Source organism: Pristis pectinata, chromosome 24 (assembly GCF_009764475.1).
Source record: "Pristis pectinata isolate sPriPec2 chromosome 24, sPriPec2.1.pri, whole genome shotgun sequence".
In the NCBI taxonomy this organism is placed as follows: domain Eukaryota; kingdom Metazoa; phylum Chordata; class Chondrichthyes; order Rhinopristiformes; family Pristidae; genus Pristis; species Pristis pectinata.
The window spans coordinates 1265322-1287131 of NC_067428.1; the positions used below are offsets into that span (position 1 = coordinate 1265322).

General features: G+C 42.8%; 1 long non-coding RNA gene across 1 annotated transcript in view; it reads left to right on the forward strand.

The window, feature by feature from the left end:
• LOC127582642 (uncharacterized) overlaps window positions 1-21810 on the forward strand; it is a 28062-nt gene that overhangs the window by 544 nt on the left and 5708 nt on the right. The window contains exons 2-3 of the long non-coding RNA XR_007958138.1: window positions 1286-1432; window positions 16628-16729. This is a non-coding gene — a long non-coding RNA (uncharacterized LOC127582642). The remainder of the gene's footprint in view (window positions 1-1285; window positions 1433-16627; window positions 16730-21810) is intronic.

Consider the following 21810-nt stretch of genomic DNA (forward strand, 5'->3'; position numbering starts at 1 on the left):
CACAGGTGAGGGGTGAGGGGTGGCACAGATGAGGGAGGGGGACAGAGGGTGAGGGTGGCATAGGTGAGTGTGAGGGGTGAAGGGGTGGCACAGGTGAGGGTGAAGGGGTGGCACAGGTGAGGGGTGAAGGGGTGGCACAGGTGAGGGGGACAGGTGAGGGGGCGGGGTGACAGGTGGGGGGAGGGGGGAGCAGGTGAGTTGGAGGGACAGGGAGGGATGAGGGGCGAACAGGTGAGGAGTCAAGGCTCCAGGCAACCACAACATAACAACATAAGAAATAGGAACAGGAGGAGGCCATTTGGCCCATCGAGCCTGCTCTGCCATTCAATAAGATCATGGCTGATCTGGCTGTGGACATGTTAAACGTATCCTCCACCATGAAGACCGACATAAAATAGTCATTCAAGGCCTTGAATTTCCACATTACCCAACATTATTTCCCTTTTCTCATCTTCCAAGGGACCTACGTTCACTTCAGCCAACCTTTTCCACTTTATATAATTACAAAAACTTTTACTGTCTGTTTTTATATTTTGTGCTAGTTTACTTTCATGATCTCTCTTCCCCTTCCTTATTGCTTGCTCAGTGGTTCTTTGTTGCTTTTAAAAGTTTTCCCAGTCTTCCAGTTTCCCTCTACTCTTGGCGACTTTGTATGCGTGAGCTTTTAGCTTGATGTCTTCTTCTATTTCCTTAGTTATCTAAGGCTGGCTCTCCCCACCCTTCCTGTGCTTGCTTTTAACTGGAATATACTGAAAAATCTCTTTGAAAGTCTTCCTCTGTTCCTCAACTGTCCCACCATACAGCCTGTGTTTCCAGTCTACACTAGCCAATTCCTCCCTCATCCCATTGTAGTCTCCCTTGTTCAGGCATAATACACGGGCTTCAGATCGAACTATTGCACCCTCCATTTGTATGAGAAATTCAATCATACCGTGATCACTCTTTCCAAGAGGATCCCCAACTACAAGATTGTTAATTTTACCTGTCTCATTGCACAGGACCAGATCGAAGATAGCATTTTCCCTTGCAGGTTCACTAACATGCTGTTCCAGAAAGCTATCACGGATGCATTCTATGACGTCATCCTCAAGACTGCCTTGACCAACTTGATTCGCCCTAATCTACATGGAAGTTAAAGTCCCCCATGACAACTGCTGTTCCATTCTCACATGCATCAGATATTTCTTGGTTTATTGCCTGTGCCACTGTAATGTTATTATTTGGTGGCCTTTAGACAACTCCCACCAGTGACTTTTTCCCTTTTCTATTCCTAATCTCTAACCAGGTGGACTCAACATTCTGCTCCTTAGGTCTTATATCATCTAAGATCACATCATCAAACTGTCAGAAGAATTGGACGAGACTTTGGGCAAACAGGTGGAACATTCAATTGGTGCAGATTATCAGGAAGGAAATTTAAAGAAAGAGCAAGGTAAAGGCTCTCTTCATTGTTATCCATTACCAACTATCATACTGCACTTCTCCATCGTGTGCTTAACTAGGTTTCCTGTGTCATTCCTTCATCCATTCTGATGTTCAGGGCACAAAAACTGAAATTAGCAGGCCAGATGGCTTCTGTGGAGGGAGAAAAAGTTCTGATGAAAGGTCACAAATCTGAAATGTTAACACTCTTTCTCTTTTAGCAGAGGCTTCCTGACCTATTGAGTGTTTTGCAGCATTTTCTGTTGTTATTTTGGATCTCCAGCATCTGCAGTATTTTGTACTTGGGTCATAACTACAGCCCTAGTTCTGGTCTTTCCCACAAATGGCAGATTGGATCTGGAAATGGGTCAGTGGCAGAAGGATATGACCCATGGTTATTCAGTGTTTTGTGACTATAAGTCTTTACCAGTGGTGTGCCACATTGTGTAGTGCCCGAAATGTAATGTCAGGCCCTCTCCTCCCCACCACTCCATCTCCATCTCCAAGTTTTAAAAAAAAGGCAGACGATACAGAATTGTCCTTAGATGCTTACATTGATCAGGAAGGTCATGTTGGAGCTGTATACAACACTGGGTTATAGCTTGAGTACTGTGTACAGTTTTGCTCTCCACATTGCAGGACAGATGTAATTACACTGGAGATCATGCAGATATTTCCAGGGCTAGAAAACTGTGCCTAAGATATGGCTACTTTCTTTGAACTAGAGAAGGTGTTGGCACGCTTGCCTTCATCAGTCAGGGTTGGAACGTCATGCTACAGGTGTACAAGACATTGGTAAGACTGCACATGGTGTACTGTGTGCAGTTCTGGTCGCCTAGTTACAGAAAGGATGTCATTAAGCTGGAAAAGATGCAGAAAATATTCACGAGATGTTACTGGAAGATAGTCTCAGCCTATCCATTCCCTCCTTATAGCTCAAACTGGAGGGCTAGATAAGGTGGAATAGTCACAGCGTTTCCCCAGAGTAGGGGAGTCCAAAATTAGAGAGCATAGGTTCAAGGTAAGAGAGGGAGAATTTAAAGGGGACCTGAGGGGCAACTTTGCAATTACAGGGGGTGGTATGTATATGGAATGAGCTGCCAGAGGAAGTGGTGGAGGCAGGTATAATGTTTAAAAGACATTTAGACAGGTTTAGAGGGATATGGGCCAAGCACAGGCAAATGGAACTAACTCAGGTAGGCACCTTGGTCAGCATGGATTGGTTGGATTGAAGGGCCTGTTTCCGTGCTGTATAACTCTATGGCTTGAAGAGTCATGGCCTGTTGGGCTATGGACCTAGTGCTGGAAGGTAGGATCTGGCTTTGGAGATCTTTTTCAATGTGAATGGATACAATGGGCAGAATGTCCTCCTTAAAGATGTTTCTGATATCTTTACCTTATGAAAGCCATTTATACTATTGAAGACCTCTAACAGTTTACCCTCTATTTTGTATTGCTGTTTAATATTTGAGTTTTGGCAACATTCCAGTAAAACTTTATTGCCCCTTCTCATTTGCAAATGTTTGCTCAGGAGCAGTACTGAAGCTGAGGCCCTGACAGAGAATTCAGCTCCTGAAGAGTCACCATCCTCTTCTGTTGTTGATAAAAAACAACAGAAACCTGTCCTACAGAAGATGTTCAGTAACTGAATGGTTTGCTATGTCACAAGCCCATGGTGTGGGACTGAAGTCTGTAGGCCAAACCCAGTTAGGATCAAAAACAATAATTTGAATTTATGTACCTTCTTTAATAGAGTATAATCCCAAAATGCTTCACTTAAGACAAAGAAAATGACCAAACTAAAAAGGTATTTTAATAGGTTGGTCGAGGAGGTAGGTCTTGGGGACCATTTTATATAACTGATGAATGAGAGCTGAAGAAGGTGTTTTGTTTTGAGAGTACGTTCTTCTGGGGAAGGTATGACCTGTACAAAAGGGACAGGTTACACCTGAACTCGAGAGGGACCAATGTCCTTGTGGGCAGGTTTGCTGGAGCTGTTGGGGAAGGTTTAAACTAGGTTGGCAGGAGGATGGGAACCAGAGTGTTGGGTCAAGTGATGGAGCAGTTGGTGTAAAGGTAGATGCGATGTGTAGAGACACTGTGAGGAAGGACAGGCAGTGGATAGGGTATAAATGCAGTCAGTTGGATGGGTTGAACTGTGTTCACTTTAATGCAAGGAGTATTAAGAATAACAGTGATGAACTTAGAGCATGGGTCAGTACGAGGAATTACAATGTTGTGGCCATTACAGAGACTTGGTTATCACAAGGGCAGGATTAGATGCTTCCAGGGTTCAGATGTCTCAAAAGGGATAGGGAGGGAGGTCAAAAAGGTGGGGAGTGGCTTTGCTAATCAGGGATAGTGTCACAGCTGCAGAAAGGGAGGACGTCATGGAGCGATTGTCTACTGAGTCAGTGTGGGTGGAAGTTAAAAACAGGAAGGGAACAATCACTCTATTGGGAATATTCTGTAGGCCCCCCAATAGCCACCGGGACACTGAGGAGCAGATAAGTAGGCAGATTTTGGAAAGGTGCAAGAATTACAGGGTTGTTGTCATGGGAGACTTCAACTTCCCAAATACTGATTAGCACCTCTTTGGTGCAAAAGGTTTAGATGGGGCAGAATTTGTTAGGTGTGTCCACGAAGGATTCCTGACACAGTATGTGGATAAGCTGACTAGAGTAGAGGCCATACTGGATCTGGTACTAGGCAATGAACCTGGTCAGGTGACAGACCTCTCGGTGGGCAAGCATTTCGGAGACAGCGACCACAACTGCCTGACTTTTAGCATAGCCATGGACAGGGATAGGAGCAGACGATATGGGAAAGTGTTTAATTGGGGGAGGGCTAATTATGACGGTATTAGGTAGAAGCTTGGGAGCGTAAATTGAGAACAGATATTAGAACATAGAACAATTACAGTGCAATTCAGGCCCTTCGGCCCACAAAGCTGTGCCAAACATGTCCCTACCCTAGAAATTACTAGGCTTACCCACAGCCCTCTATTTTACTCAGCTCCATGTACCAATCTAACAGTCTCTTGAAAGACCCTATCGTATCAGCCTCCACCACCATTTCCGGCAGCCCATTCCATGCACTCACCACTCTCTGAGTAAAAAACTTACCCCTGACATCTCCTCTATATCTACTCCCCAGCACCTTAAACCTAAGTCCTCTTGTGGCCACCAATTCAGCCCTGGGGAAAAGCCTCTGACTATCTACCCTATCAATACCTCTCATCATCTTATACACCTCTATCAGGTCCCCCGACATCCTCCGTCTCTCCAAGGAGAAAAGGCCGAGTTCCCTCAACCTGCTTTCATAAGGCATGCTCCGCATCCCAGGCAGCATCCTTGTAAATCTCCTCTGCACCCTCTCTATGGCTTCCACATCTTTCCTGTAGTGAGGCGACCAGAACTGAGCACAGTACTCCAAGTGGGGTCTGACCAGGGACCTATATAGCTGCAACAATACCTCTCGGCTCCTAAATTCAGTTCCCCGATTGATGAAGGACAATACACCATATGCTTTCTTAACCACAGAGTCAACCTGTGCAGCTGCTTTGAGCGTCCTATGGACTCAGACCCCAAGATCCCTCTGATCCTCCACACTGCCAAGAGTCCTACCATTAAGACTATATTCTGTCAACATATTTGACTTACCAAAATGAACCACTTCACACTTCTCTGGGTTGAACTGCATCTGCCACTTCTCAGCCCAACTCTGCATCCTATCTATGTCCCTCTGTAACCTCTGACAGCCCTCCAAACTATCCACAACACCCCCAACCTTCATGTCATCCGCAAACTTACTAACCCACCCCTCCACTTCCTCATCCAGGTCATTTATAAAAATCACAAATAGTAAGATCCCTGAGGTACACCACTGGTCACCGACCTCCACTCAGAATAGGACCCTTCAACAACCACTCTTTACCTTCCGTGGACTAGCCAGTTCTGGATCCACACTGCAATGTCCCCTTGGATCCCATGTCTCCTCACCTTCTCCATAAGCCTCGCATGGGGTACCTTATCAAATGCCTTGCTGAAATCCATATACACTACATCTACTGCTCCCCCTTCATCAATGTGCTTAGTCGCATCCTCAGAAAATTCAATTGGGCTCGTAAGACAGGACCTGCCCTTGACAAAGCCATGCTGACTATTCCTAATCATATTATACCTCTCCAAATGTTCATAAATCCTGCCTCTCAGGATCTTCTCCATCAGCTTACCAACCACTGAAGTAAGACTCACTGGTCTATAATATCCTGGGCTATCCCTACTCCCCTTCTTGAATAAGGGAACAACATCCTCAACCCTCCAATCTTCCGGAACCACTCCCGCCTCCATGGACGACACAAAGATCATCGTCAGAGGTTCCGCAATCTCCTCCCTCGCCTCCCACAGCAACCTGGGGTACATCTCATCCGGTCCCGGCGACTTATCGAACTTGATGCTTTCCAAAAGTTTCAGCACCTCCTCTTTTCTAATATCTCCATGCTCAAGCTTTTCAGGCCGCTGCAAGTCCCCACTACAATCCCCCAGATCTTTTTCCGTGGTGAATACTGACATAAAGTATTCATTAAGTACCTCCGCCATTTCTTCCGGATCCATACACACTTTCCCACTGCTGCACTTGATAGGCCCTATCCTTTCGCATCTCATCCTCTTACTCTTCACATACTTGTAGAACGCCTTGGGGTTTTCCTTAATCCTGCCCGCCAAGGCCTTCTCATGTCCCCATCTGGCTCTCCTAATCTCTTTCTTAAGTTCCTTCCTTTTAGCCTTGTACTCCTCCAGATCTCTAACATTACCTAGCTCTCTGTACCTTTCGTATGCTTTTCTTTTCCTTTTGACTAGATTTATTATAACCTTCGTACACCATGACTCCCCTGTCTCATCGGAACGTGTCTGTTCAGAGCTCCACACAAATATCCCCTGAATATTTGCCACATATCTTCCGTACTTTTCCCAGAGAACATCTGTTCCCAATTTAATCTTCCAATTTCCTGCCTGAGAGCCTCATAATTCCCTTTACTCCAACTAAACACCTTTCTAGCCTGCCTGTTCCTATCTCTCTCCAGTGCTAACGTAAAGGAGATAGAATTAGGATCACTATCACCAAAATGTTCACCCACTGAGAGATCTGACACCTGACCAGGTTCATTTCCCAATATCAAATCAAGCACAGCCTCTCCTCTTGTAGGCCTATCAGAACCCTTCTGGAACACACCTAACAAACTCCACCCCATCTAAACCCCTCACTGTCTGGAGATGCCAATCGATGTTTGGGAAATTAAAATCCCCCATCACAACAACTCTGTTATTCTCACACCTTTCTAGGATCTGCTTCCCTATCTGCTCCTCAATAACCCCGTCGCTATTGGGCGGCCTATAAAAAACGATATTCTCATGGAAATGTACACAAGAGATGTGAAGGCTGTTTAGGGAACACTTGCATGGGGTTCTGGATAAGTTTCTGGATAGAGACAGGGAAAGGATGGTAGGGTGAAGGAACCATGGCTGACAAGGGATGTGAAACATTTAGTCAAGAGGAAAAAGATAGCATACTTAAGGTCCAAGGAAGCAAAAATTAGGCAGGGCTCTTGAGAATTATAAGATGCCAGGAAGGAGCTTAAGAAGGGACTTCTGAGAGCTGGAAGGGGAAATCAGAAGGCCTTGGCGAGTAGAATTAAGGGAAACCCCAAGGTGTTCTACACTACATGAAGAACAGGAGGATGATTAGAGAGGGTAGGACCGCTCAGGGATAAAAGGGGAAACATGCCTGGAGGCAGAGGAGATGGGGGAGATCCTCAATGAATACTTTGCTTCAGTGTTCACTCGGGAGAGAGGCTTTAACAAACATGAGGTCAACGTAGAACAGGCTAATGTGCTGGAGCATGTTGAGGTTGAAAAAGAGGTAGTGTTGGAGGTTCTGAAAAACATTAGGATAGATAAGTCCCCGGGACCGCACTGGATATACCCCAGGTTACCATGGGAGGCGAGGGAAGAGATTGCTGGGGTGTACATGATGATATTTGCATCCTCCCTGGCCACAGCGGTGGGACCAGAGGATTGGACGATGGCAAATGTTGTTCCCTTGTTAAAGAAAGGTAGTGGGGATAATCCTGGGAATTATAGACCAGCGAGTCTTATGTCGGTGGGGGGCAAGCTATTGGAGAGGATTCTTAGGGACAGGATTTACGAGCATTTGGAGAAGCATAGTCTTATTAGGGATTGTCAGCATTGCCTTGTGAGGGGCAGGTCGTGAATTGAGGAAGGTAGAGCAGTGGATATGGTGTACACGGACTTTAGTAAGGTGTTTGACAAGGTTCCCCTTGGTAGGCTCATCCAGAAAGTCATGAGGCACGGGATCCATGGAGACCTGGCTGCGTGGATTCGGAATTGGTTTGCCCACAGAAGGCAGAGGGTGGTAGTAGATGGAGAGTATTCTGTCTGGAGGTCGGTGACTGGTGGTGTTTCGTAGGGACCGCTGCTCATTTTATAAATGACTTGGAAGAGTAAGTACAGGGATGGGTTAGTAAGTTTGCAGATGACATGGAGGTTGGAGAGGTTGTGGATTGTGTGGAAGGTTGTGGTAGGTTACAACGGGATATAGACAGGATGCAGAGTCGGGCAGAGAGGTGGCAGTTGGAGTTCAATCTGGCAAAGTGTGAAGTGATACATTTTGGAAGAAGGAACTTGAAGCAGAGTACAAGGTTAATGACAGGATTCTTAGCAGTGTGGAGGAACAGAGAGATCTTGGGGTCAAAATCCATAGATCCCTCAAAGTTGCTGCACAAATTGATAGGGTGGTTAAGAAGGCATATGGTGCGCTAGCCTTCATTAGTCGGGGGATTGAGCTCAAGAGCTGCGAGGTAATGTTGCAGCTCTATAAAACTCTGGTTAGACCAGAGTTCAGTTCTGGTCACCTCATTATAAGAAGGATGTGGAAGCTTTAAAGAGGGTTCAGAGGAGATTTAGCAGGATGTTGCCTGGATTGGAGAGCATGTCTTATGAGGAAAGGCTGAGCGAGCTAGGGCTTTTCTCTTTGGAGTGACGCAGGATGAGAGGCGACTTGATAGAGGTGTACGAGATTATGAGGGGCATAGATAGAGTGGACATCCAGCACCTTTTCCCCAGGGTGGTGATGGCCAATACCAGACGACATCTGTTTAAGGTGAGTGGAGAAAAGTTTAGGGGAGATGTCAGAGGTAGGTTCTTTACACAGAGAGTGGTGGGTGCCTGGAACACATTGTCAGGAGTGGTGGGAGAGGCTGATATAATAGGGACATTTAAAAGACTCTTAGATAGGCACATGGATATAAGAAGAATGGAGGGTTATGGGCTGTGTAGGAGGGAAGGGTTAGATTGTTCATGGAGTAGGTTTATACAGGTCAGTACAACACGGTGGGCTGAAGGGCCTGTCCTGCACCGTACTGTTCTCTGTTCTATTAACATTCCAGAGCTTGGAAAGCCAGCAGCTGCGGCCACATCCAAAGACCGGAGAAAGCCAGGGAAGCACAACTCGCAGGGCAGCGGAAATCAGAGGGTTGTGGACTGCAGAGATTACCAACAGAGAGGCTTGGAAACACGGTTGTGAAATTTAAACTGAAGGGTTTAAAGTTTGACTGTATGCTGGAGTCACATAGTGAAACAGCATGGGAACAGGCCCTTGTGTGCTAGGTGTGAGCAAATCATTTCCTGCACGAGGCCCTCAGGGGTTCAGGAAGATGTAAACATGTAAAATCAGCAGCCTGTTGAAGGCAGGTTGTGGATTGATTACATCAGATACATTCACTTACCTAATGCAGCTCCTGTCCACACGGGATGAATACTCACCATAGAATAACATCTCTGTTTTAACTCCTGTCGTCACAATTCCACAGCAATAAGTGCATGGAGAGAGCTGTGCTAGTCATCCACAATCCCCAGTTCTACTTCATCCAGCTCCTAGACTGAATTACTGGAGTCTTCCCCTAATTCTGGGTTGTGTCTCTGTCACAGAACAAATGCCTGATTGTAAATGTTCGGTTAATTCCGTTCAAAGGTCAGAGTCTCTAGACTCAGTGCCAATATCCACCTCTCGAGGGCAGCTGGATCACACCCAACCTTCCTGCAAACTCTTTACATGAGAGTCAGAGCTGGACCTCTGAAGCACAGATCTCCCAAACCAGAATCAATTTCCTCCTCAGACTTCATTAATATTTAAGAAGGAGTCCCCAGGGGAGTGGACAAGGAGCTGACTGCTTGCCAGTAAAGCTTGCTGAGGCACCAGCATCTGCTATTGAAGTCTCCTTCATTTGCTGAGGTTCACATTTTGCTTTGTATTTAACCACACTTCCCTGTCACACATTAACAGGGGTAGGACTCCACACACACTAGCAGGACAAAGGGCAGGAGAAAATCCAAGCCTTGAAGACTTCAGTAAATCTGCTGGATGGGAAGATTTTTCAGGGGGAGAAGGGGGTGAAGGTCTTACCTAACAGCTCGATCTCACGTGTGACACCTGGATTTAAAGCCCCCACCTGAATCTTAACAAATTCCTGTTAAATGAGGGGGGGAACGGTTCGCCTGCTCTCTCGAGCCCGGCTCAAGGTCCCCTTCATTGAAGGGGAGGTCCCACCACAGCTGAGTGAACCTGACAACGGTGCCGGCTGCAGGACAGGAGAGGAAATGAGCCACAAGAGCTGGAGGAGCCTGTTATTTACTGCTCCTCAGACTGGATCCAAGCTCTTCCATGGGTCAGTTGTCTGTGGCCGTCCTCACCAATTCACTTCAGCACTTCCCGGTCCTCGGTCCCACTTTCACCCTCACTCACTGACTTCCTTCTTCTTCCTTTGGCACCTTTGGGATTGAGGGTGAATCGCTTCCACTCTGGTCCTGTGGGTGCTGAGGTGACCGATGTGAGGGGTGTGGGCCCACAGACTGGGCAGGAGGTGGCTGACAGGGCAGTCTGTTGGTGATGCTTGATGGACTAATTCATAACTTGGCTTTGGTCCAAGTACATTTCAATCTATTATTTACCACTCTTTAATAAGTCTTTTACAATACTGGCACAAGTTTAACCTTGATTTTTAACTGCTAAAATGAATACCAGATCTAAAGCATCAGCTAATGGTAAAGATAATGGAGACCAACCTACTTTGGAAGCTATTTTTAATCTGGATAGAAAGTTTGACCGGAGCTTTGCCGAATTGAAGTCCATTTTACAGGACTTTGAAGAAAAACAAAATACCCTTATCCAGGAGAATGCCAAACAAAGGCAACTAATTGCTGAACTCGACCAAGCTGGTAAAGAGAGAGAGATGCCAAACTTCATTCACTTGAAAAAGCTTTAATTACAACCAAGCAAAACCTGGAAAAGCAACAGCAGAGGATCATCGACCTGGAAGGACGCAGCAGGAGGAAAAATTCAAGAATCATCAACTTTCCAGAAGACACCGAGACTGGTAACCCCATGGAATTCTTTTCTAAACTTTTGGTCAATGTGTTTGGCTCCGATATGTTCCCTGCTGACCCCATTCTGGACAGAGCTCATAGAGCATTAAGATTCAAACCTGTTCCGGATCAAAAACCTTGGCCAGTAATTTTGAGATTTCATTTTGTCAGCGTCAAGGAACTCTTGATTCGTACGGCTCGTCGACATGGAATGATTCAATTTAAACAATGGAAGTTTCGAATAGTCGAAGATTACGCCCCAGAAGTTATGAAAGAAGGGCTGACCTACAAACCAATTATGGCTCATCTCTATCAAAGCAATTATCATCCTGCATTATTATTCCCAGCAAGGCTGCGAATTACACTGCCTGATAAATCTCGTAAATGGTTTAAATCTGTTCAAGAAGCCGAGCAGTTTCTTTTGAACTAGCTTTTAATTTTAAAAGCTAAGAAATGCGGAAGAGATACAGTGTTTTTCCTTTGATTTACGACTTACTCGCTTTATTATCTAATTAATTTTTAGATTTAAACCTCTCTTTCTTCTTTTAATATTTTTAATGTTTTGTTTTTATTATAATTAAGAATTTAACCAAATGACTGATCGTTTGCTTTCTTTCTGAAATAATTATTAAACTGTATTCTTTAAGTGTTGACTGTTAATGCCCTTTGGCTCTGTTTTAATTCCATAACTTTGTTGTTATTTTGATATCTCTTTTTGGGTTGTCTTGTTCATTCTTAGTCTAAACATGAGTGGTTTATATATTTGTTAATTTGGACTACTGCCACCAATAGAATTGGGGTTAATTCAATTAGAGGGTAGCTTTCTGGCTGTCTATTGGCCAGTTTTCGGGCGGTTGGGGCGGGGGGGGGTTGTTTCTAGGTTTTTCTTCGTCTGGGCTAAACTACAAATTTTTCTAAATTGTCGTCATATCTGCTTCCTCTTTGAACTTTTTTACTTCTTCCTGTTGGTAAGATCGGTAAATACCAAGATTAACCCTTTACATACCATATGTTTTTAAATCTATTAAAATGGATAAGACTGTTAACTTTATTTCATGGAATATTAATGACTTAAAACAATTTGCTTAAGCGTAAGAAGATCTTTAAAGTTTTTCATAGATTAAATGCTCAGATCATTTTTGTTCAGGAGACTCACACCAGGAAGAAAGATAATGAACATTTTTAGATTTTGAAAGGGGTCAACAGTTCCATTCAAATTCACAACAAAGGTGAAGGAGTTTCTATTTTTATAGACTCCTCAATTTCGTTTGTTCATCATGAGACAATATCAGACCCAAATGAGATTTTTATTATTACTGGTCTACTTTATAATAAAAAGTTGTTATGGTTAAGTTTATGCACCCAATGTAGATCACCCTGAATTTTTTTAACGTTTGTTTGCATTATTTCCTAATTTAAATAATACACTGTGATTATGGGTGGAGATTTTAACTGTTATCTAACCCTTCCATGGATAGAGATCTGTGTCAATATCCTACGCTTCCAACAAATCTGCTGTCTTTATTAATTCCTTTTTAGTTGAATCCGGAATCATAGATGTTTGGAGATTTTCTACACCCATTTGATAAAGAATTTTCATTCTTTTCTCATGTCTATCATAATTACTCGAGGATTATTTTTTTATTGATGCTAGACAGCTCCACTTACTGCATGACTGCAAATACGATGCAATTGCCATTTCTGATCATGCACCATTGAGATTATCATTAAATTACCAGATGCATTCTTTGATGTCAGACAATGGCGATTTAACCCTTCCTATTACAAGACTTAGATTTCGTCCAATTTATTAAAGAACAGATTTCATTTTTCTTTTTAACTAATTTTACTGAAGAATCTCCAGTGGGATAATGTGGGATACGTTTAAAGCATACATCCATGGTCAAATTATTTCATATTCTCTGGATTGAAAAAACGAACTAATAATGAAAGTACAAGAGGACTGCTTTAGGGTGAAGGGGGAAAGGTTTAGGGGGAACATTAGAGGGAACTTCTTCACTCAAAGAATGGTGGGAGTGTGGAATGGGCTGCCATCTGATGTGGTAAATGCGGCTCGCTCTTAACTTTTAAGAGTAAATTGATAGATACATGGACAAGGTCTGGAGGGTATGGCTGGGGCAGGTAAATGGGACTAGCGGAATAATGTTTCAGCACAGACTAGAAGGGCCAAATGGCCTGTTTCCTGTGCTGTAGTTTTCTATGGTTCTATGGTTCTACGTACATTAGCTGACAAGATTAAAGAAATCGATAAAATATTTTCTGTTACTCCTAATCTGGAGCTTTTAAAAAGAGAACAGAACTCCAATTTACAACATAGTTTATTATTAACATCTTCAATTGAAAATCTACTACTTAAAAACAAAAGTCAATCTTACATACATGGTGACAAATCTGTAATTATTGGCCAACCAATTGAAAGCTACTATATCTAAATGTCAGATTAATAAAATTCGTAAACCAGATGCTACCTACATGATAGATCAAGTTCAAATTAACAAATCCTTTAAGAATTTTTATTCTTCTTTATACCAATCAGAATCCCCTGAGGATCCTACTTTAATACATGAATTTTTAAGAGATCTGAAGATTCCCCAATTATCTTTAAATGAACGCTCTATATTAGCTGCTCCCATTTCGAGGAAGAATAAAGAAAGTAATATTTTTCAATGATTTGGGTAAAGCACCCGGCCCTGAAGGATACACAGCTGAATTTTTTAAATCCTCTTCTGATATTTTTGTTCCCTGGTTAGCCAAAATTTTTAAAGATGCCCTATCAGTGGGTAAACTACCACAATCTTTCTATGAAGCAACTATTTCTTTAATTCTTAAAAAGGATAAAGATCCCACTGATTGTGCATCTTATAGACCTATTTTTTTAATTAAATGTAGATTCCAAAATATTTTCCAAAATATTGGCCTTTAGATTGGAAAAGGTTCTTCCACAAATTATCTCTGAAGACCAGACAGGATTTATTCAGAATCGTTATCTACATTTTAACATTAGGAGATGAATGAATATTATATATACCCCTTCATCCCAAATTCCAGAATGTTGTTTCACTAGATGCTGAAAAGGCGTTTGACAGAGTCGAATGGGAATATCTATTCAGTACACTTCAAAAATTCAATTTTAGCCCTAAATTTATCTCCGATTAAATGAGTTATTATGCACCTATGGCTTCAATACTTACTAATAATCAAAGATCTCCTTTGTTTAGGCTTTTTCGAGGTACTAGACAAGGCTGCCCGTTGCCCTTTGTTATTTGATATCGCTTTAGAACCTTTGGCTATTGCACTTTCGGGATTCTTCAAATATATGTGGTATTACTCATGGACAGAAGATTCATAAAGATATCTCTTTATGCAGATGACCCGGTTACTTTATATTTCTAATCTGGATGAATCTATCCCTGCAGTACTATCACTATTAGATCAGTTTAGTGTTTTTTCTGGCTATAGCTTAAATTTTAATAAGAGTGAACTTTTTTCTTTAAATATGCAAACCCCAATTTATAGCCAATTACCTTTTAGATTGGTAACTGACTATTTTATGTATTAGGTGTTAAAATTACTAAGAGACATAAGGACTTACTTAAAACTAATCTACTGCCTTTAATTGACCATGTTAAACAATTATTTACTAAATGGTCCCCACTGTCTCTGTCATTGGTAGGCCGAATTAATGCGGTTAAGATGAATATTTTACCAAAATCTTTATATTTATTTCAAGCGATTCCAACTTTTGTTCCAAAATCTTTTTTTGATACTATTGATTCTAAAATTCTTTCATATATTTGGCAGAATAAAAACCCAAGGCTAAGTAAGAAATACTTACAAAAACTAAAAAAGGATGGTGGTATGGCCTTGCCTAACTTTAGATTATATTATTGGGCAATCAATATTAGATATTGTTTGGATACAAGATTCAGATGTAATTCAAAGCCCCAAATGGGTACACCTTGAGCACCAATCAGTACTTGAATTTTCATTAGTTTCTATTTTAGGAGCTCCACTCCCTTTCGCACTTACCAAATTAAGTAAACATATGATCAACCCAATTGTTAAACATACAATACGAATATGGTTTCAATTTCGTAAATTTTTTGGATTGAGTAAATTTAATCTATCAAGTCCCATTCAATCTAATTTTTTCTTTCATCCACCCAGAGTTGACTCAGCTTTTTCCATACGGAAAAGGAAGGGAATAGTATGTTCTCGTGATTTATTCATTGATAACTGTTTTGCATCTTTTGAACAATTGTCTAACAATTACAATTTGCCTAGATCACACTTTTTTCGATATTTGCAAATTAGAAATTTTTTAAAAGCTGCTATACCCTCTTTTCCCACACCTTACAAAACTGAAATTACAGAAAAAATTTTTGGTTTTAATCCTTGTCAGAAGGGCTTGATAGTAATAATTTATGATTCAATTATGAAAATTCATTCAGAACCACTGGACAAAATTAAGAATGAATGGGAATGTGAACTCCAGACATCTATACCTACAGACACTTGGAAGAAAATTCTTCATTTAGTTAATACATCTTCAATGTGTGCCAGACATTCTTTGATACAGTTTAGGGTAGTTCACAGGACCCATATGTCAAAAGATAAGCTAGCTCGTTTTTATCAACATACAAGTCCTATACGTGACAGATGTAAATCGAATGTGCCTTCTTTGACACACATGTTTTGGTCCTGTCCTCCTTTGGAAAAATATTGGAAAGATATTTTTAACATTATTTCAAATGTATTGAAGATTATTTACAACCTCATCCTATCACTGCAATTTTTGGTTTACCAAGGATAGAGTCTGGCCATCTATCTGCCTCCACTAACCATATGATTGCCTTTGTTACATCAATGGCCAAGAGATCCATTCTATTTAAATGGAAGGATCCAATACCCCCTGTGACATCTCAATGGTTCTCTCATGTCTAAACTTGGAAAAAATTAGGAGTGGTACTGTTGACTCTTCGCTTAAATTTGAGGAAGTTTGGAGTCCATTTATTCAGTATTTCCATATGATATGAGCAGACCTTTTGCGAATCCCCTTCAATAACCTTTGAATATAGAGGAGCAGAGCTGATGACATAATGTGTTTTTTTTTTAATTGAAGAAATATCAGTCCAGTTTTTTTTTTCTTTGAAGTTTTTGGTTTGCTTTTGTTCAAAATTACACTTTTTTTGATTTGGGGTTTTCTCTTCGTATAATTAAATTTCTTTTCAATATATTTCCCCCCATCATGTACACTTAGCAAGAGTGCGGGAGGGCTAGATTACATATTTTACTCCTTGTGAGTATAAATGTTGGCTGTCATTATGTTACCCTGATCACTTCGCACCGTGTTATGTATCATTAATGTTATGTACATCAATTTGAACTAATTTGAAATTCAATAAAAAGATTGAAAAACAAAGACTGAAGTTTACTGGGTCACGGTGCTCTCTGGGGATCACTCAAACATTGAGTGCATTATTTAAAAAACAATTGTGAAGAAATGAGTCTGGTGGAAATTGTTGAATAACTTATGCATGTGAGAAGGCTGTTGACAAGGATAGTATAAACGGGTAATTGGGGGCTAGAGGGAGAAACGTTGAGGGATGTGCTGAGGAGGTGCAAGGAGGCTGAGCTCTTTTTAATGAATTGTGCTTTAGCAGATGCAGTGACTGTATCCATGCTATGAGTTTATTCACCACAGATATTTCCAGCTCTTGATTTTAATTTCTTTCTTTCAGCAACGTATTGAAATCCGTAAATTGCGCCACGGATTCAGTATTGGAGGTGGAATTGACCAGGATCCTGCACAAAACCCCTACTCGGAGGATAAAACAGACAAGGTATGAAAGTGTATCATACCAAAGAAGAAGTGGCTCTATCAAACAGTTTCTAAATATACATCTCACTTCTACCTCAACACTTCATGTCACTAATGTTCAGATGAGTCATAGTCATACAGCACAGAAACAGGCCCTTCGGCCCAACTAGGCTATGGCAACAAGATGCCCATCTAAGCTAGTCCCCTTTGCCGGCATTTGAGCCTTGTCCTTCTGAACCTTTTCCAATCCATGGACCTGTCCAACTGCCTTTCTAAGAGTTGTTATTGTACCTGCCTCAACCACTTCCTCTGGCAGCTCGTTCCATATACCCATCACCCTCTGTTTCAAAAAAAAATGTGGTGCTTAAGTTCCTGTTAAATCTTTCACCTCTCACCTTAAACCTATGCCCTCTAGTATTTGATTCCCCAACCCTGGGGAAAAGACTGAGTGCATTCACCCTGTCCATGCACCCTATCCATTTTCACATGATATACATCCCCTTATAATAACCTTTCAACTTAGAGGAACGGAGTTGACGACATAATATTGCTGTTTCTGCTGAGAAATTTTAGTCCAGTTTTTTAAAAAAATTTTTTTTCTTTAGCTTAGTTTGGTTTTGATATATTGTTTATAATTTTCTTATTGTTTTGGGGATTTTTTTCTTTTTTTTATATTTTATAATAAATATTTTTCTTTTATATTATATTCATTCACTAACAGATCGTTGGATCTACAGATTTTTTTTATACTTTATTGTTCTTTATGATTATCCATGTCATGATTGTTCTCCCGATCTCTTTGTATTACATGTAGAAACATTGATATATTAATCTGTAATAATTTGAAAACTAATAAAAAGATTGAAAAAGAAAGCAGGTGGCTGACAGGACACGTGGGATGGCTATTTGAGGTGGTGTCCCTTCCACCACTTAACACCCGCTAACGGAGATGCACAGTCTCCATGTTCTCAATCCCATTCCGATTCCTCTCCTCCACTGGGAGCGGTCATGGGTCAGATTTCCAGGAGTCAGTGAGGATTTCTCATAATTTTTTAAACATAGACCATTCAGCCCATCGTAGGTCTCAGTGCAATCTCATCAGTGCCCAATTAACTGCATGGCATTTGTTCAAGGAAGCTTTCGGCACATCCTTGAATCTTTCCCCCGTGTCACCTGGTAATCTCTTCAGTGCTGGGGATGTCAGCCTGGGAGAGGATACTGATGTTGATTCACTTATCCTGCTGGTGGATTTGGAGGGCTTTGAGGAAACGTTGTAGTAGTTTTCCAGTGCCTTGAGATGCCTGCTGTAGATCTCAGAAGTATACCCGGGGGGCAGGGATCGCTGCTGCCCAGTACGGTAAAACTCCATTAATCCAGCATAATCAGGACTTCACTGGTGTTGTAAGAGTGGATATTCCAGACTATTGGATGTTATTCTATTAACGGTCCAACACACTTCAATTCATTTTCTTTAAAATGTTACACAGGAGAATAATGCACTTCCAGTGAATCCAGTAAAGTTTAGAGCAAGCAGAGAACCAAGGCCCGGATGTTCAATGGGAAGGTGGGAAACAGGAGACTAGCACAAGGAACTGGGCCCCGACAAGTGCGTGGGAGCACGTGAACTGAGGCCCCGGTGGGTGGGGAAAGTGGAAACTGGGGCCGTGAGTGGGGAGAGTGGGAACTGAGGGCCGTGAGTGGGGAGAGTGGGAACTGGGGCTGTGAGTGGGGAGCACGTGAACTGGGGCCCCCGGTGAGTGTGTGAGGAGCACTAGAAGCAGTACCCAGTGAGCCAGAGGTTGTGATCTTCAGACCACCCTTTTCCTCCATTGATCAAAGGCTGTGTTGGTGCAGTAATGGCTGTGGTGAGTTCCATCATGGACGTCTGCTTTCATTTCGAAATAGGAAGCCTGACGGGTAAAGCAGATGAACACAGGGCACGGTTAGGTACTCCGATTGAGATATTATAGCCATTACAGAATCATGGATGAGGGATGGGCAGGACTGGCAGCTCAATCTTCCCGGGTGCAGATAGTTCTAGCGTGAGAGGAGGTGAGAGAGGAGGGGGGAGCGAACTATTGATTCAGGAGAATATCGCTGCAGTACTTAGTGAGGATATTCCAGGGGGAACGTGCAGCAAGACCCTATGGGTAGAACTTAGAAATATGAACTTTGATGGAATTATACTATAGACCCCCCCCCCACGCACCCCCAGTATTTGATGGGAATTAGAGGAGCAAATATGTAGGGAAATCACAGATGGGTGTAGGAATAATAGAGTTTTAACAGTAGGTGATTCTAACTTCCTTAATATTGACTGGGACTGCATTTATGCTAAGGGATTAGATGGGGCAGAATTTGTTAAATGTCTCCAAGAAAGTTTTCTCAACCAATATGTATACTTTCAAAAGTAGGATAGGGAGAGTTCAGGGCCAGTATGTTCCTGTCAGAGTGAAGGGTGATGCTGGCAGGATTAAGGGATCCTGATTGATGAGTGATATTGAGGCTCTGGTTAGGAACAGGAATTGGAATTGGTTTATTTGTCACATATACTGAGGTACAGTGAAAAACTTGTCTTGCATACCGTTCATACAGATCAATTCACTACACAGTGCATTGAGGTAGTACAAGGTAAAACAATAACAGAATGCAGAATAAAGTGTCACAGTTACAGAGAAAGTGCAGTGCAGGCAGACAATGAGGTGCAAGGTCATAATGGGGTAGCTTCTGAGGTCAAGAGTCCATCTTATCGTATTAGTGAACCATTCAATAGTCTTATAACAGCGGGATAGAGGCAGTCCTAAACCTGGTGGTATGTGCTTTCAGGCTTTTGTTATCTCCTGCCTGATGGGAGTGGGGAGAAGAGAGAATGTCCCGGGTGGGTGGGGTCTTTGATTATGTCGGCTGCTTTACTGAGACAGCGAGAAGTGTAGACAGAGTCCATGGAGGGGAGGCTGGTTTCTGTGATGCGCTGGGCTGTGTCCACAACTCTCTGCAGTTTCTTGCGGTCCCGGGCAGAGCAGTTGCTGTACCAAGCCATGATGCATTCAGATAGGATGTTTTCTATGGTGCATCGATAAAAGTCGATGAGTGTTAAAGGGGACATGCCAAATTTCCTTAGCCTCCTGAGGAAGTAGAGGCACTGATGAGCTTTTTTTGCCATGGGGGTCAACTTGGTTGGATCAGGACAGGCTATTAGTGATGTTCACTTCCTGGGAACTTGAAGCTCACAATCCTCTCGACCTCGGCACCATTGATGTAGACAGGAGCATGTACACTGCCCCCCCCCCCCCCCCCCCCCCCCCCCCGCCTTCCTGAAGTCAATGACCAGCTCTTTAGTTTTGTTGACATTGAGGGAAAGGTTGTTGTCATGACACCATTTCCACTAAGCTCTCTGTCTTCTTCCTGTACTCTGACTCATCGTTATTTGAGCTACAGCCTACAACGGTGGTATCATCTGCAAACTTGTAGATGGAGTTAGAGCAGAATCTGGCCACGCAGTCATGAGTGTATAGGGAGTAGAGTAGAGGGCGGAGGACACAGCCTTGTGGGGAACCAGTGTTGAGATTAATCGTGCTGGAGGTGTTGCTGCCTGTCCTTAATGATTGTAATCTGTTGGTCAGAAAGTCAAGGATCCAGTTACAGAGGGAGGTGTTGAGTCCTAGGTCTTGGAGTTTGGTGATGAATTTGCTTGGAATTATTCTATTGAAGGCAGAGCTGTAGTCAATAAACAATAGTCTAACGTAGGTGTCTTTTGTATTGCAGTGGGCCAAGGTTGTCTGGGAGGCTGTAATTAATAATGGTGGATGTCAGATCACCGGGCGGTAGTCATTGAGGCATGTTACCTTGTTTTTCTTAGGCACCAGGATGATAGTGGCCTTCTTAAAGTAGTGGGAACCTCAGATTGAAGCAGGGAGAGGTTAAAAATGTCTGTAAATACCCCTGCCAGCTGATCAGCACAGGATCTGAGTACACGGCCAGGGACACCATCCGGGCCAGATGTTTTCCACAGGTTCGCTCTCCGGAAGACTGATCTTATGTCGTCAACAGTGACCAAGGGCTCAGGTTTATTGGAGGCTGTCAGGGTGGGTGGTGATATTCCAATCCCATTCTGTTCAAAATGCACATAGAATGTGTTAGGTTCATCGGGAAGGGATGCCCTGTTGTCGATGATACTGCCGGGCTTCGTTTTGTAGCCCATTATAGCATGTAAGCCCTGCCACAACTGACAGCTGGTCGGGGACTTGATTTTGGACTGATATCTGTATTTCTTGTGAAGGTGATTTGAATGCTGCAGTCCTCGACTTCAGTAGGGAGTGGATCTCCTGGTTCATCCATGGTTTCCGGTTTGGGAACACCCTGACTGTCCCCTTAAGAAGGAGGCATGGGTCAGGTACAGGTAGCTGGGTTCAATTGAGTCCCTTGAGGTGTATAAGGGACATAAGAGTACACTTAAGAAGGAAATCAGGAGGGCAAAATGGGTCATGAGATATTCCTGGCAGATAAGGTAAAGGAAAATCCTAAATGATTCTGTAAGTATTTTAAGACCAAAAGGGTAAGGAGGGAGGCAGTAGATCCCCTCGATGCTCAGTGTGGTGATCTGCGTGGAGCCACGGGAGGTGGGCAAAGTCCTAAATCTGTAAATTCCTCGTCTGTATTTACCACCCTTCTCCATGGTAAATACAGATGCAAAGTGATGCATTTTGGGAAGTGAAACAGGGGCAGGACACACAGTGAGTTCAAGGATGAGAACAGTGATATCCTGGAGCAGATCAATGTTACAAAGGAGCAGCTGCTAACTGTGTTGAAGCACATAAACATGGGTAAACACCCAGGGCTTGACGAGGTGCATCCTGGGACGCTGTGGGAAGCAGGGGGAGGAATTGGTGGGGCCTGGCAGAGATTGGCGACTGGTGAGGTACCGGAAGACTGGATGGTGGCGAATGTTTGTGCCTTTAATTTAAGAAGGGTAGTGAGGACAAGCCAGGGAACTGCAGGCCGGTGAGCCTAATCTCAGTGGTGGGGAAGTTACTGGAGGGGATTCTGAGGGACAGGATTTACCAGCATTTGGAAAGGCGGGAACTGATTAGGAATAATCAGCAT